The following is a 14,442-nucleotide window of genomic DNA, read 5'->3' as shown; positions in this document are numbered from 1 at the left end:
ACCTACACAAACATGTCCTGAGCCCAGAACCTTTTGGTTCACTTTATCTAGAGACTATACTTGATGTCTTTTATGGGACTAGGAGGAATTATCTGGCTGTGCTAAGTAGTGAGGGGACTTGGGAGTCTACTTATACAGTCTCCTTGGGGACTCAGTTGGTTGAAATGTCTGACTCTTGATTTTGTCTGAGATCACGAGCTCAGGGTCATAAGATTGAGCCCTGCATCAGGCTCTGCACTTAGCAAGGAATCTGCTTTTCTCTCTCTCCCTCAGCCCCTCTCACCAATGGCGCTCCCTCACTAAAATAAATAATCTTTAAAAAAAAAAAAATACAGTCTCTCTGGTTTTAGTCCTACCTCAGCCTCTCCTGCATTTCAGCCGAAAATCCTTTTTGGAGTTATGTAATATGAATCACTTTGCTTCTCTTTCAAATCCTTCACTGTAGGTTCTCAGGTATAATATTTTTTCCATCATTCCTTACCTTCATTAATGTTCATTTCATCAAAGACAGAGTTCATGTTTCTATTTTTTTTGTTTTGGGGGCTTATTATTAAGATAGGAGGTGTTCCAGCTATCTCTTGCTGAGTAACAAACTATGCCAATATTAAGTGTTGTTTTTTTTTTTATTATTCATGAAAGACACACACAGAGAGAGAGAGAGGCAGAGACACAGGGAGAGGGAGAAGCAGGCTCCATGCAGGGATCCTGATGTGGAACTTGATCCCAGGTCTCCAGGATCACACCCTGGGCTAAAGGTGGTGCTAAACCGCTGAGCCACCCGGGCTGCCCAGTATTAAGTGGTTTTAAACAAGAACATTTATAGTGCTCACAGATATGAAATTTGTTGAAACGAGTTTGACTGTAAATTAGAGAATTTGCTTTTTTTTTTTAAGATTTTTATTTATTTATTCATGAGAGACACAGAATGAGCAAGAGGCAGAGAGACACAGGCAGAGGGAGAAGCAGGCTCCATGCAGGGAGCCCGATGCAGGACTCGATCCTGGGTCTCCAGAATCACGCCCTGGGCCAAAGGCAGGCGCTAAACCACTGGGATCCCCAGAATTTACTTTTAAGATGGTTTACTTACATGACTGACAAATTGATTCTGGCTGTTGGCTTGGAGTTCAGCTGGACTGTTAGTTTGGGATTTCAAGTTATTCTTCATGGAGATTTTTGGGCTTCCTCATACCAAGGCACTTGAGTAACAAAAACATCTGTTCCGAAGGAATTTAGGTGAAAGATATAAGTTTTCTTAGTTGACATAACCTCAGAAATCTCAATCACCTTGCCACATTTTGTAGGCCAAGTAAGTCACTAGAGTTAACCCAAATTCAGAGAGTCAAATTAAATTCCACCTCTTAGTGAGAGGAGTAAGGAAGAATTTGCAGCCTTCTCTAATCTACCACAGGGACAAAGGTCTTATTTGATTATCTTGAAGTGGGAACCTTCCTGTAATATTTTTAATAGGAGGGACACCTGGGTGGCTTAGCAGTTGAGCATCTGCCTTCAGCTCAGGGCATGATCCTGGAGTTCTGTGATCAACTCCCAAACTGGGCTTCCTGCATGGAGCCTGCTTCTCCCTCTGCCTGTGCTTCTGCCTCTCTGTGTCTCTCATGAATAAATAATTAAAATCTTTTAATAATATTTTTTTAATAGGATATACCATTGGCAAACCAGAATTTCTTTATAGGAGGGGAATGGGTTGGTAAATGATCTTGAATGTGTATAATGTAAGTTGTTGAAAAGAATTTAGACAGTGATGCCTGGGTGGCTCGGCAGTTGAGCTTATGCCTTCGGCTCACGGCGTGATTCTGGGGTTCCAGGATTGAGTCCCATATTGGGCTCCCCGTGAGGAGCCTGCTTCTCCCTCTCTCTTTCTGTGTCTCTCATGAATAAATAAATAAAATCTTTAAAAAAAGAAAATAATTTAGGCATATTTCTTTGAATGGGGGAAATGATGAACTTGTCACATATCCAAAAGTTGTCTCTCCTGTGACAAGAGGATATAGTCATGCTGAAACTATAGAGGTAAACTTTGTCTTAGAATTAGTGGGTAGAGGTTTTCTGAGGCCTACAATGGCTCAATGTTGTTAAAACAACTGCCTATCAACTTTAATTGTGTACAAATGGATTGTTATTTCAAAAAAAATGAATGCCTTATCTCTCTCTGTAATATCTTTAATGGATCCATGCACAGCACTTCCTGCGTTGTGTAGAATACTAACTGGATGACTCATTTCATTCTTTACAAGTTTTTGATTCTGGGATTATAAATAATACATTCTGTAAACTTGTTAACATCTAAAAGCTCAATCTCTAAAAACTCAGATCCTCTAGAATTTGATAAAATTAATTATTCTTTTTTTAAGATTTATTCATTCATTCATTCATTCATTCATTCATTCATTCATTCATGAGAGACGGGAGGGGGGGTGGGCGGAGGGGCAGAGACACAGGCAGAGGGAGAAGCAGGCTCCATGCAGGGAGCCCGACGTGGGGACTTGATCCCGGGTCTCTAGGATCATGACCTCGGCCAAAGGCAGCGCTAAACTGCTGAGCCACCCGGGCTGCCCCAAAGTTAATTATTCTTCATCTTGTATGTATGATTTGAGCTTTTGAAGACTTTTGAGTCTTAAAGATACTTAATCTTTCTTTACCATTAGGGCAGTAATCTTTTTTGTTCATCTATTACAGCCCTGATTATTTTAGTTATTTTTTGACTGGATCTTCTCTAATTCTGCTTTGATGGTTTTGAGTTGTGGAAACCAGCCTCCGCACTGTCTTCTGATGGTTATGAGGTTTGGCTGCTTTTATACTATAAAGCCAATAATTACAATCACTGTTTTAGGATAAGCTATATATTTCTTATTCTTTAACTTTATATTGGCTTATATTGAAAAACCAAGTAAGCAAAGTGTGGGCATTCTTTTTCATGTCCTTAAATCAGAAGTTAAATATTCGGGCAGCCCCCATGGCTCAACGGTTTAGCGCCACCGTCAGTCCAGGGCATGATCCTGGAGACCGGGGATCAAGTCCCATGTCAGGCTCCCCGCATGGAGCCTGCTTCTCCCTCTGCCTGTGTCTCTGCCTCTCTCTCTCTCTCTCTGTCTCTCAGGAATAAATAAATAAAATCTTAAAAAAAAAGAAGTTAAATATTCTTTTTTGTATTTTAATACTTTATTTTTTCCTGAGAGATACAGAGAGAAGCAGAGATGGTAGAGGGAGAAACAGGTTCCTTCTCTCCCAGATCATGCCCTGATCCAAAGGCGGACGCTCAACTGCTGAGCAACCCAGGCATCCAAGAAGTTGTTATATATTCTTTATGAATGTTTCATTTAAAATTTCTATGCAGGGAAATCCCTGGGTGGCTCAGCGGTTTGGTGCCTGCCTTTGGCCCAGGGCGTGATCCTGGAGTTCTGGGATTGAGTCCCACATCAGGCTCCCTGCATGGAGCCTGCTTCTCCCTCTGCCTGTGTCTCTGCCTCTCTCTCTAATGAATAAATAAATAAAATCTTTTTAAAAAATAATAAATAAATAAAAATAAAATTTCTACCCAGAATTACAGTTATATGTACTGTCAACCAGTTATACAAACTACAAAATAATTAAATGAAGTAATATGATAAAAAAAACTAATTCTTCATCCCTGACAACTATTGATTTCAATAAAACTATGTATAAGACCCTTAAATGAAGTGCCACAGTACAATTCTGAAGTTGAGATATTTTTCCTGATTTGGCAGGAAGCACATTCAAGAACATATAGTGAATCTCAGAGCCAGCACCCAACCCAGTTTTCTGACATCTAGATTAGTTTTCTGCTTACTGTACAACAACATAGCAACATTTTCCTCTAGGTTAATGCAATAAAAAGTGAAGAACTAAATTAAAATTTGTTTTCTTCTTCTGTATTTGATTTTTCTTTATGGCCTTTCCTTTTTTTTTTTTTTTTTTTTTTTGACCAGTTTTCATCAGTTCTGTGGTTCATTATAGATTTTAGCATATGTGAGTATAGTTATCCCTGTACTTTTTTTCCCAGGTTTAGACAAGGGGTTGTGTGAGGTTTATAATTTTCATTTATTTATTTTGTGGTTACAGAGGATGGAAGTAGAATAGTTGGAGAGGTGATTTTTGCCAGTTTTCCACATTATAAATTATCTGTCAGAGTCCTAATGTTTTAATTCATTTAAAGAAGAGTTTCTAATTATGGCTTAGCAGAAATAAGTTTTTGTTTTTGTTTGTTCTTGCAAACACTGTGGACTGTTACTATGTCCAAGTAAGATCTATTATACCTCAGCTATTTGATACACTTTTGTGACACATTCTCATTTTTGTTTTTAAGGTTTTTCACTATGCAAGTAAATTTGTAACAATTTACAAGGATTTTTTGTCATTTTATTTGTAAACAGTAATCTTAAAAACATTTTTTTATGTTTTCTTTTTTAAGGTTTTATTTATTTATTCATGAGAGACACAGAAAGAGAGTCAGAGACACAGGCAGAGGGAGGAGAAGCAGGTTCCATGTAAGGAGCCCAGTGTGGGTCTTGATCCTGGAAATCTGGGATCACTCCCTGAGCCAAAGGCAGATACTCAACCACTGAGCCACCCAGCCATCCATTTTTATGTTTTCAGTAACAAATTTGTCTTAGAGTCTTTGCTTCTGTTATTTTTCCAAATTTGCATATTTTAAAAGTACATTAATGCTTAAAATAATAGGATTGGAACATTCCAGAAGTAGTAAAAGCAAAAAGTGAAAGCCCACGTGCCTACTTCCCAGAGTAGGATAATAATCACCACATTCTAGACTGTTTTCTTTCCATATATAACTTTTAAAAATAAAAACTAGAATCATACCATAAATATTAGTCTGAAGTTCCTTTTTTCACATGTATGTCATAGACATTTGATACTGGTTTTAAAAATTGTGTTCTTGGGGTACCTAGGTGGCTCAGTTGGTTGGGCATCTGCCTTTCAGCTCAGGTTGTGATCCTGGGACTAGCCCTATGTTAGATTCCCCAGCTATTAGGGGTGTGCTTCTCCCTCTGCCCCTACTCCTGTTCATGCTCTGTCTCTCTCACAAATAAATAAATAAAATCTTTTAAAAAATAAAAAAAAAATAATAAAGCTGTGTTCTTATTATGAAGTGACACAGGTCATTGTGGAAAATTTGTCTGTATATTTAAAAATAATTCTTCCATCCTTCAGTCTGTTTTCCTATAAGCATCTATAAGAGTGAATCTGTTTATTGCTTTGTGACTTGTTTTGAATATAAACACATCCTATGGGGATGCCTGGGTAGCTCAGTGTTTAAGCATCTGCCTTCGCCTTTGGCTCAGGGCGTGATCCCAGGTCCAAGTCCAGGGATCGAGTCCCACATTGGGCTCCCCATAGGGAGCCTACCTATGTCTCTCCCTCTGTCTCTGTGTCTATTTATGAATAAATAAATAAAATCTTAAAAAAAAAATACTCAGCTGTAGCCGTGAGTTCAGTTGGCTTAATTAATTAGTAAGTAAAAAGTAAAAACATCCTATGGACTTTTTTCAGTGTCATTAAATATTTTCCACATCTTTGCTTTTTATAACAACTTTCTTCCTGGTTATAAAGTATTCTTATCGTATGACATGATGAAAATACAGATAAACAGGGATCCCTGGGTGGCGCAGCGGTTTGGCGCCTGCCTTTGGCCCAGGGCGCGATCCTGGAGACCCGGGATCGAGTCCCACATCGGACTCCCGGTGCATGGAGCCTGCTTCTCCCTCTGCCTGTGTCTCTGCCTCTCTCTCTCTCTGTGTGACTATCATAAATAAATAAAAATTAAAAAAAAGAAAAGAAAAGAAAAGAAAATCCAGATAAACAAAAAAAAAAGAAAGAAGAAAACTTTCATCTAACTGGTTTCTTTACCCAGTTTTTATATTTAGTGTATGTCTCACTTTGTTGTTGATTGATATTTTTAAGGAGATTCCTTTTGTCATGTGCTTCCACTATTTTTTCCATATTGTTTATTCTGAGTGTTCTTATGTTTTACTTCTTGGATAAAGAAGTGTACTTTTTTATTTGATTGACTGATTGATTGATTGATTGATTGATTTTTAAAGATTTTTATTCATCCATTCATGAGATACACAGAGAAAGGCAGAGACACAGGCAAAGGGAGAAGCAGTTTCCATGCAGGGAGCCCTGCGTGGGACTCGAACCTGGGAATCCAGGATCACACCCTGAGCCAAAGGCAGGCACCCCACCACTGAGCCACTTAGGTGTCCCATGTTTACTTTTTTAAAAATTCTAATATCTTAGACTTTTCCTTTTGGAATAATGTCTAAAATTATCTTGCTGAACCCTTATGATTATGTAGTGAATATTCAGCCATATTTCCCTTTAATATTTTTATGGTTTGATTCTTTTACCCTTATATATTTATTAAAATATTTTTATTTATCATATAATATAGAAATCTAACTTTTTCACCTTTAAGTAACTAGCTATGTATATATCATTTCAACATTTTCCCAGTGGTATGGCTATGTTAGTTTTGTCTTACACTTTATTGGTATAAATTGGATATTATTTATTTCTAAATGTTTCTGGTACATAGAAAGATACTAGGTTTTTATTTGTTAAGCTATAACTTTAATGACCTTTTTTTATTTATATCGTATTGGTTGTGATTTAAAATTTTTTTATACTATTCAGTTTCACAAGGATCCAAAAGTTTATCTGACTTTGGTGTTATAATCTCCTCACAGATACATGTATTTTGAAAACCCTCAATTTGATAAGAGCAATAAAATATAGAAAAGTTGAATCAGCTAGCTAGAACAGGGAATTAAGGAGAATGAGTAATATGAATGAATATTTAAATTTTAAGATTGCCTGAAACTGAGGTAGAAAATGTGTTTTTTATTCATTTAGGTAGAGCCCTTTGATAGAATAGGTTTATCAGCAGGAAGAGTGAAAAAAATACTTGGCTTTCAGTGCTTTATCATGTGCTCTCCAACTAGGCTAAAGGGTGTATGTGCTTTTACTAGGAAACTATTACTAGGTAGCAATCTACAGCCAAGTATTTGCTTAAATTCTACTTTTGACTAATGATTAGGTTTTATACTATAGTATTTTGAGAGGAATAAGAGATTATTAATCGATTCATCTGAATTCAGATTCCTTATGGTACCTAATTTATTTTCATGAGTACAGTACTGAGATTAGGCAGTATTTTTCCACTAAGCTGACTTCCTTTTGTTCTTGGCTTTCTATCATGTTTTCACTGATGTCTGTGGGAGGTAGACACGAATAAATGTAGCTTCCTATGACCTTGAACTATTCTGGCATAATTATAAAATTTAAGTCAAGATAGCTGTCTGTATGCTTTATGGACTATTTCATGCAAGGTCTTTTTTATTATTTTATTTAGAGAAAGAGAGAGCACAAATGTGCAAACAGAGGGAAAGGGAGAGAATCTTCAAGCAGATTCTGCACTGAGTGGGGAGCCCAGCATGGGGCTCAATCTCATGACCCTGAGATCACCTGAGCCGAAATCAAAAGTCAGATGTTTAATTGACAAACCCACCCAGGTGCCCCTCATGAAAGGTTTAATTATTCTATTTATGATATTCTTTTTCTTCTTTGTACCTGATTTTTGTTAATGTCACCATCCTCATAATCACAGTCAAAACTGAGTCATCTGACTCTCTCCTTGTTTCCCATATCCAGTCATTCTTCAAGGCCTATGGACTCTATCTCCTCAGTATCTTCATATTTGCCCTCTCTGGTTCAAATCTTTACCACCTCTTCCCTGAACATTTCCAGTGACTTCCTAATAGGTCTCCTCTTTACTAGTTTTTTTTCCTCAAATCTGTTCCTGCAAAAAGCAACAAAAACGACTTTCTGAAAAAATACCTTTAGTCATAAAACTTTGGTGCTCAAAAATCTTCCTAATCCCTGGAAATTGTTTCTCGCTATAACTTTCTTGTGTCCTATTCTACCTTCTTTTAAAACTATTTTTGGGGCAGCCCCGGTGTCTCAGTCGTTTAGCGCCGCCTTCAACCCAAGGCGTGATACTGGAGACCCGGAATCGAGTCCCACGTCGGGCTCCCTGCATGGAGCCTTCCTCTCCTTCTGCCTGTGCCTCTGCCTCTCTCTCTCTCTCTCTCTCCCTGTCTCTGTGTCTTTCATGATTAAATAAATAAAATCTTAAAAAAAAAAAAAAAAAACCTATTTATAGACTTTTTGGAGTACCTGGCTAGCTCATTCAGTAAAGCATGTGAGTTTTGATCCCAGGCTGGTGAGCCTAAGCCCCTTATTGGGGGATAGAGTTTTCTTTAAAAAAATAAAATAAAATAATAAAATAAATTTAAAAAAAAAAAGGCAGCCAGGATAGCTCAGCGGTTTAGCACCACCTTCAGCCCAGGGCATGATCCTGGAGACCTGGATGGAGTCCCACATCAGGCTCCCTGCATGGAGCCTGCTTCTCCCTCTGCCTGTGTCTCTACCTCTCTCTCTCTCTCTCTCTCTCCTCTCTGTGTATTCTCATGAATAAATAAATCTTAAAAAAAATAAAAATAAAAAGTATTTTTAAAAAATAAAACTATGGACTTTTCTTTTCTTTCCCAGGAGTCTGTAAACTGCTTGAGAAGGGAGTACCAAAATTATTTTCAGCAACACTTGCCTAGTCTTGCACATACTACTCATGTGGTAGATACTTTGAATAAACTAAGGAATATCAAGAGAAAAAGCGTACATTACATGAAACATTTTCACTTAATAATCTCACTCCACTGCAAAATAAAATGTAAACTGCAGTGAGTGAATACAGATCATTTTATGTAAGAAAGACTGAATTTTCTACATCTTTGAATTTAATAGGCATCTCAGAACGAGGCTTGAAGGTAATATAGGAAACACCAGTAGTTAAATGACTAATTTTTAAATTCACATTAGGTAAAACAAGATTTATAAAATTCCATATTTTAGAAACATGAAATTTCTTGTGGTACCTTATTTATTCTCTAAGCTGCATAGCCAAAGAAAAGGGGAAAATTAAAAACATTAGGAATAAAAAAGCTTGAAAAATAAAGTAACCTATTCACTTGATGTATCATAAAAGATTAGAGCAGCCAGTATTATTGAAGCAGTGGGAAATGGGAGCATGGGGGTGGTTGTGGTATTTTTGTGTTTAAAGCTTACACAATAGAGCAGGAATGTTGTACATATTTACTTGGGAGAATATGGTTTGAATAAGTTTGCTTTCCTAAACACCATCTCTCCAAGTGACCTAGCTACTTGGATTCTTTTCCACAAAGTATTAGGTTGCTGATTGTGTGAAATTTACTGTTTCTTATTATTCCTATAGGAAATTGAAAATTAAGGCAGAAGTAAGAAATTTAATTTTCTTAAAACTTTATCTGTTAAGGGGTGCCTGGGTGGCTCGGTTGGTTAAGCATCTGCCTTTGGCTCAGATCATGAATTTGGGGTCCTGGGATCTAGTCCTGCATTGGGCTCCCTGCTCAGCTGGGAGTCTGCTTCTCCTTCTGTATCTCCCCCTCCCCTTGCTCATGTTCTCTCTCTCTCCAATAAATAAATAAATAAATAAATAAATAAAATCTTTAAGAAAAACAACAACTATCTGTTAAGAGAATGCAATTATTTCCTCCATATTTAGTTTGTTTTTCTCCTGAATGTAAGTCATGAGTCTGTGGTACACCATCTTAGGTTAAGTATTTCCTCAAAGGCGATTTTACAGTTTCTGGATTTAATCTTAATTTAAGGGAACATATTTTTAGCTTCTGTGTAGGACTGCAATATATAAATTGATGAATACTTGCCACTTAATCTGATTTATTGAAGCTAAATCCCCAAATTAAGTTTAAATGCTAATATCTTTTACTAGTCTTACTATATTTAAGGCCCAAAACACTTTTTTCTTAGGCTAATAAGATCCTTTCCTATTCAGAAATTTCAGGTTATTTACATTACTTTTTTAGTGAAAACACATAACACAAAAAAGTTCATCAGTTGTAACGGTAGTTCTCATTTTTATGGCTGGTATGTTACTCTGTATGTAGTAGGATAAATTACCCAGTGAACATTCCCCCAAAGTACAAGATGATAATTAAAGGTTCTTTTCACCTTCTTTTGGTAGTGATAGAATATGTGTTTGAACATTGGAGTTTAGAGACTATGAGAAAGTAATAATGATTATTTATACACCACTGAAGTGTTTTATCATACCTTTGATACTGTTGTCTGTTAAGCACATTTTCCAATGAAGTGTTTGCAGTTGCCCATACCATGTCAATGCCTGCTAGTTTTTACCCCTGTGAACTCTCTGTTCCTTTACATACAGAGATTTATGAAAGAGTTCGTGATGTTGATGATCTGAAACCCAACAGGACTATTTTTGTATACTTCAGTGCCAGTTGAACACACTGGGTGTCAGTTGTTGCTGGGACCTGTTTTTGACTTTCTCGAACCTTTACTGGCTGTGGTTTGTCTGGCCATCACATGACTTCTCTGAAAATTCCCCCTCCCCTTCATTTCCAGTAAACTGTTTGAGTAGGAGTGAGTCAGAGTGAAACCAGCTTCCCTGTAACCGCAGGGCTTGTTAAAGAATTTGTCAACGTGGACTCTAGAGGGTTTGCATTAAGCTTTGCAGTAACTACTATGATTTGTGTTGCGTCAGGACTTCCACAGAAAAGCTTCCTGCTCTCAAGATCTTTTCCCTGTTTGCAAAGGGTTAAACTGATAAACTTTGCCATAATGAACAGTAGAGACACATGTTAAACACTTTTCTTTATCGTTTAAAGGCGTGTCAAAGCTACCAGGGCTTACTGTAGTTTCTCTTTTCAGAATCAACCACACCCAACAACATTTAGTTTTTGAAAAGACAGGCCTGCTAGATCTTCTTTCAGAGCTGGCTCATGATTTTACCACAAAGTACAATCGAGATTAAGCAATTTTAAGTGGTCTCTTTTGAAGGATTCTGTTGCAGGATATTGCGACTGCTAGCACATTTAGCTTTGGTACACAAAGGTCACTTGCATTGGGCTCAACAAGAAAAGGTAGCACTTGAAATAGTTCTATAGTTGTAGTTTCTAAGCACACACACTTAGCATGTTTTATTGTGGAATTCTTTTTTTTCTAAGATTTTTTATTTGAGAGAGAGAGCACGAGCAGGGGGAGGGGTAGAGGGAGAAGCAGAAGCAGACTCTTTGCTGAGCAGGGAGCCTGATGTGGGACTCAATCCCAGGACTCTGGGATCATGACCGGAGCCAAAGGCAGAACTTAGCGACTGAGCCACCCAAGCGCCCATATTGTGGAATTCTTAATACCTCATTTTATTTGCTTTCCCAGGAAACTTTTACTTTATTTTGAACTCTTTTCTCAGTACCTCACTCCCAGACTTTTAGTCCTTATTTGTTTTCTGAATCTTCTCTATTTCTTTAATCTATTTTTATAGTGGTATTAGTTAACTGGACAGGAGTTGCAGCTTGATGCAAGCTGCTGAATGAATGGCCACTAGGAAACATATCTACTCAGTGTGCATTCCTAAATCTATTTGATTTTACATGGGTGTTTCTGTATTTAATCATGTCATTTCAGCCAGACTTTTCTTTAAAAATTTAATGAATACATTTAAATCCAACCAACTAAAAATCATTTTTATTCTGCTTACTTTTTTTGATAACAAAATAAATTTAGAGAAAACAAGTGGTAGAAAATTTTGAGCTTGGGCAGCCCAGGTGGCCTAGCAGTTTAGCGCCGCCTTCAGCCCAGGGTGTGATCCTGGAAACCCGGGATGGAGTCCCGCGATGGGGTCCCGCGTTCAGGCTCCCTGCATGGAGCCTCCTTCTCCCTCTGCCTATGTCTCTACCTCTCTTTCTCTCTCTTTCTGTGTGTGTCTCTCATGAATAAATAAATAAAATCTTTAAAAACAAATATTTTTGAGCTAGTTCTTCACAGGAAAGAATACAGAATAGTGGAAGTTTAAAATTGTTATATTCTAGCAATGCTCACTAACTCTCAGTGATCAATGTAAAATAGAAAAAAAATTCTTTGAATGAAGGAGCACTTGAAACCAAATTTTAAAATGAAAATAAGCGGTTAATGTAGCCTAATCATTAGCAAAGCACAGTAAGTAATAAATGTTTTAAGATTTTTCTTGTTCGTTTGCTTTGGATATTGGAGTAGAATATAGGTTTTTTTGTTGTTTTTTTTTTTTAGTAGAATATAGTTTTATGCCTGCTTCATTCTTTTCATTTGCACACCTATTTACAGATATGGAAAAAAATTAGCAGTGGGTAGGTATTAGGTTACCTTTGTTAAACTAATTTAAAGATTGTTTTTTTTCAGGGCAGCCTGGGTGGCTCAGTGGTTTAGCGCCGCCTTCAGCCCAGGGCCTGATCCTGGAGACCCAGAATCGAGTCCCATGTCAGGCTCCCTGCATGGAGCCTGCTCTTCCCTCTGCCTGGGTCTCTGTCTCTCTCTCTCTCTCTCTTTCTCTCTGTGTCTCTCATGAATAAATAAATAAAATCTTAAAAAAAAATTTTTTTTCAGGTTATGTTTCAAACAGCTTTTGTAAAATGCCTTTGGAAAGGCCTCTTTCATTGAAACATGGACCAACAGACTATGTATGCTGTGGTTTTGCTCATGAGTTTGCAAATCATCAACATATAAACATAAACCCATCCTATGTTATACCTGCTCAGTGCTCCCAGGGGTCTTGTCTGAAGATCAGAGTTTAATTGCAAGACAGGGATAATAGAATAACTGTTATGCTCATTTCCTATTACAGAAGGTGTTTTTGTTTCTAATTAGCCAACATGTTTTTGGTTTGTTTTAATAGATCTATAGTTCTGTCTTGTTGAGTTCTACTCTCCTGGTAGAGTGTCCTTCCCATTTTCCTTTGGTACACAAAGGTCACTTGCATTGGGCTCAACAAGAAAAGGTAGCACTTGAAATAGAAATGTAAAACCCTGCCTGGGCAGCCCTGGTGGCTCAGCGGTTTAGCGCCGCCTTCAGCCCAGGGCCTGATCCTGGAGACCCGGGATCGAGTCCCACGTCAGGCTCCTTGCATGTAGTTTGCTTCTCCCTCTGCCTGTGTTTCTGCCTCTCTCTCTGTGTGTCTCTCATGAATAAATAAATAAAATCTTAAAAAAAAAAAAAAAAAACCTACCTGTAATGCTTTTTAAACTCAAGCACTAGGATACCTGGAAGAGGGCATGATAATTAATTCAGTACTTCCCTCTAAAGTATGCATGTACTCTAGATTTCTCTGTCTCTTTCCCTGATGTGGATCTGCATCAATTAATCAAAATCTGTAAAAATTTGTGTTTACTACTTCTTGAGATAAAGATTTCAGTAAGTTCACAGCCTGTTATTTAAAGCAGTGCTAGCATTTGTAGGTTTTAAATTTGCCTGTCTCATATGATGAAAAGTGCCACCCTCATTCTAGCATTGTAAGATTTTTTTTAAGCACTTCCCTTTTCCTTTTTCATAACTATAGATTTTAGTTGGTTCCCTTTTCAGCCTTTCTAGAGAAAGTAATAATTTACTTTTTATATCTAACAGCCCCTAAAAGTCTTTGATCCCTTTTTTTCAAGGCTCTTTATCTAATTCTTTGATATCTTTCCTAACATGAAGTTATTGGATCTGCATATGATTTTTTTAAGGGCATTACTATACTCATGTTTTTGAGATTTCTACAGCTGTTGTCCTATTTGCAAATGCATTTTGCTGATATTTTTAATAAATTATTGACTTCAATAAATGCTTTACTTGGGAGATTTACAAGTTTACTTGTAAACGTCAATAAACCATTTACTTGGGAGACTACTCCCAGTTCCCTTTTCTTTGTTCATAATGTAAAACTCTTATAACCCATCTTTTATTAAGTAATTTTTCCCTAAATGTGTTCTCTTACTGTGGTCTACACTGCTGTGTTCCTTTGTACTTGCTCAAGTTCTTTCAATTTATTGTCATGAATTTGGCATTTCCTACTTTAAAATTTTAATTTCAGCTATGAATTTGGAACTTAAATTCTTTGCTCCTTTTGTCAGGACCATTTTATAAATTTGTTAAGCAAAATGGGTTCTATCTTAGGAAAGAATCCCACTATTTACATGTCTCTTTAATAGAGAAGATCCCATTTATCTTTATTCTTTGTTTTCAGTCTCTTAAGTTTCCTATCCTTGATAGTTTTGTAAATTCAATACTGACTTGATTTTCATAGCTTTAGGTGTTTAAGTGAAGTTCATCTCAGTGGCTTTTACTTTTATCCACCCACAACCTAGTATTTTTGTCTTACATACATAGCAGGTTGTCATATGCTTTTTGTTTTCTCAATTCTAGTTTGAATTTGGAAATAAACATTGTTCATTAGTTATTTGTAACCAAAATATAATCAATTATAAAGTGCTAAAAAAGAAGGATGATTTTCCCACCCCAGCA

The 14,442-nt window shown here is 37.0% G+C and overlaps 1 protein-coding gene across 3 annotated transcripts in view; it reads left to right on the top strand.

Annotated features, from left to right (window-relative positions):
- VMP1 (vacuole membrane protein 1) overlaps positions 1-14,442 on the top strand; it is a 143,243-nt gene that overhangs the window by 69,750 nt on the left and 59,051 nt on the right. The gene's annotated exons all lie outside the window — the stretch shown is intronic.

This window comes from Vulpes lagopus, chromosome 12 (assembly GCF_018345385.1).
Source record: "Vulpes lagopus strain Blue_001 chromosome 12, ASM1834538v1, whole genome shotgun sequence".
Classification (NCBI taxonomy): domain Eukaryota; kingdom Metazoa; phylum Chordata; class Mammalia; order Carnivora; family Canidae; genus Vulpes; species Vulpes lagopus.
This window is presented reverse-complemented; position numbering and strand designations above follow the sequence as displayed.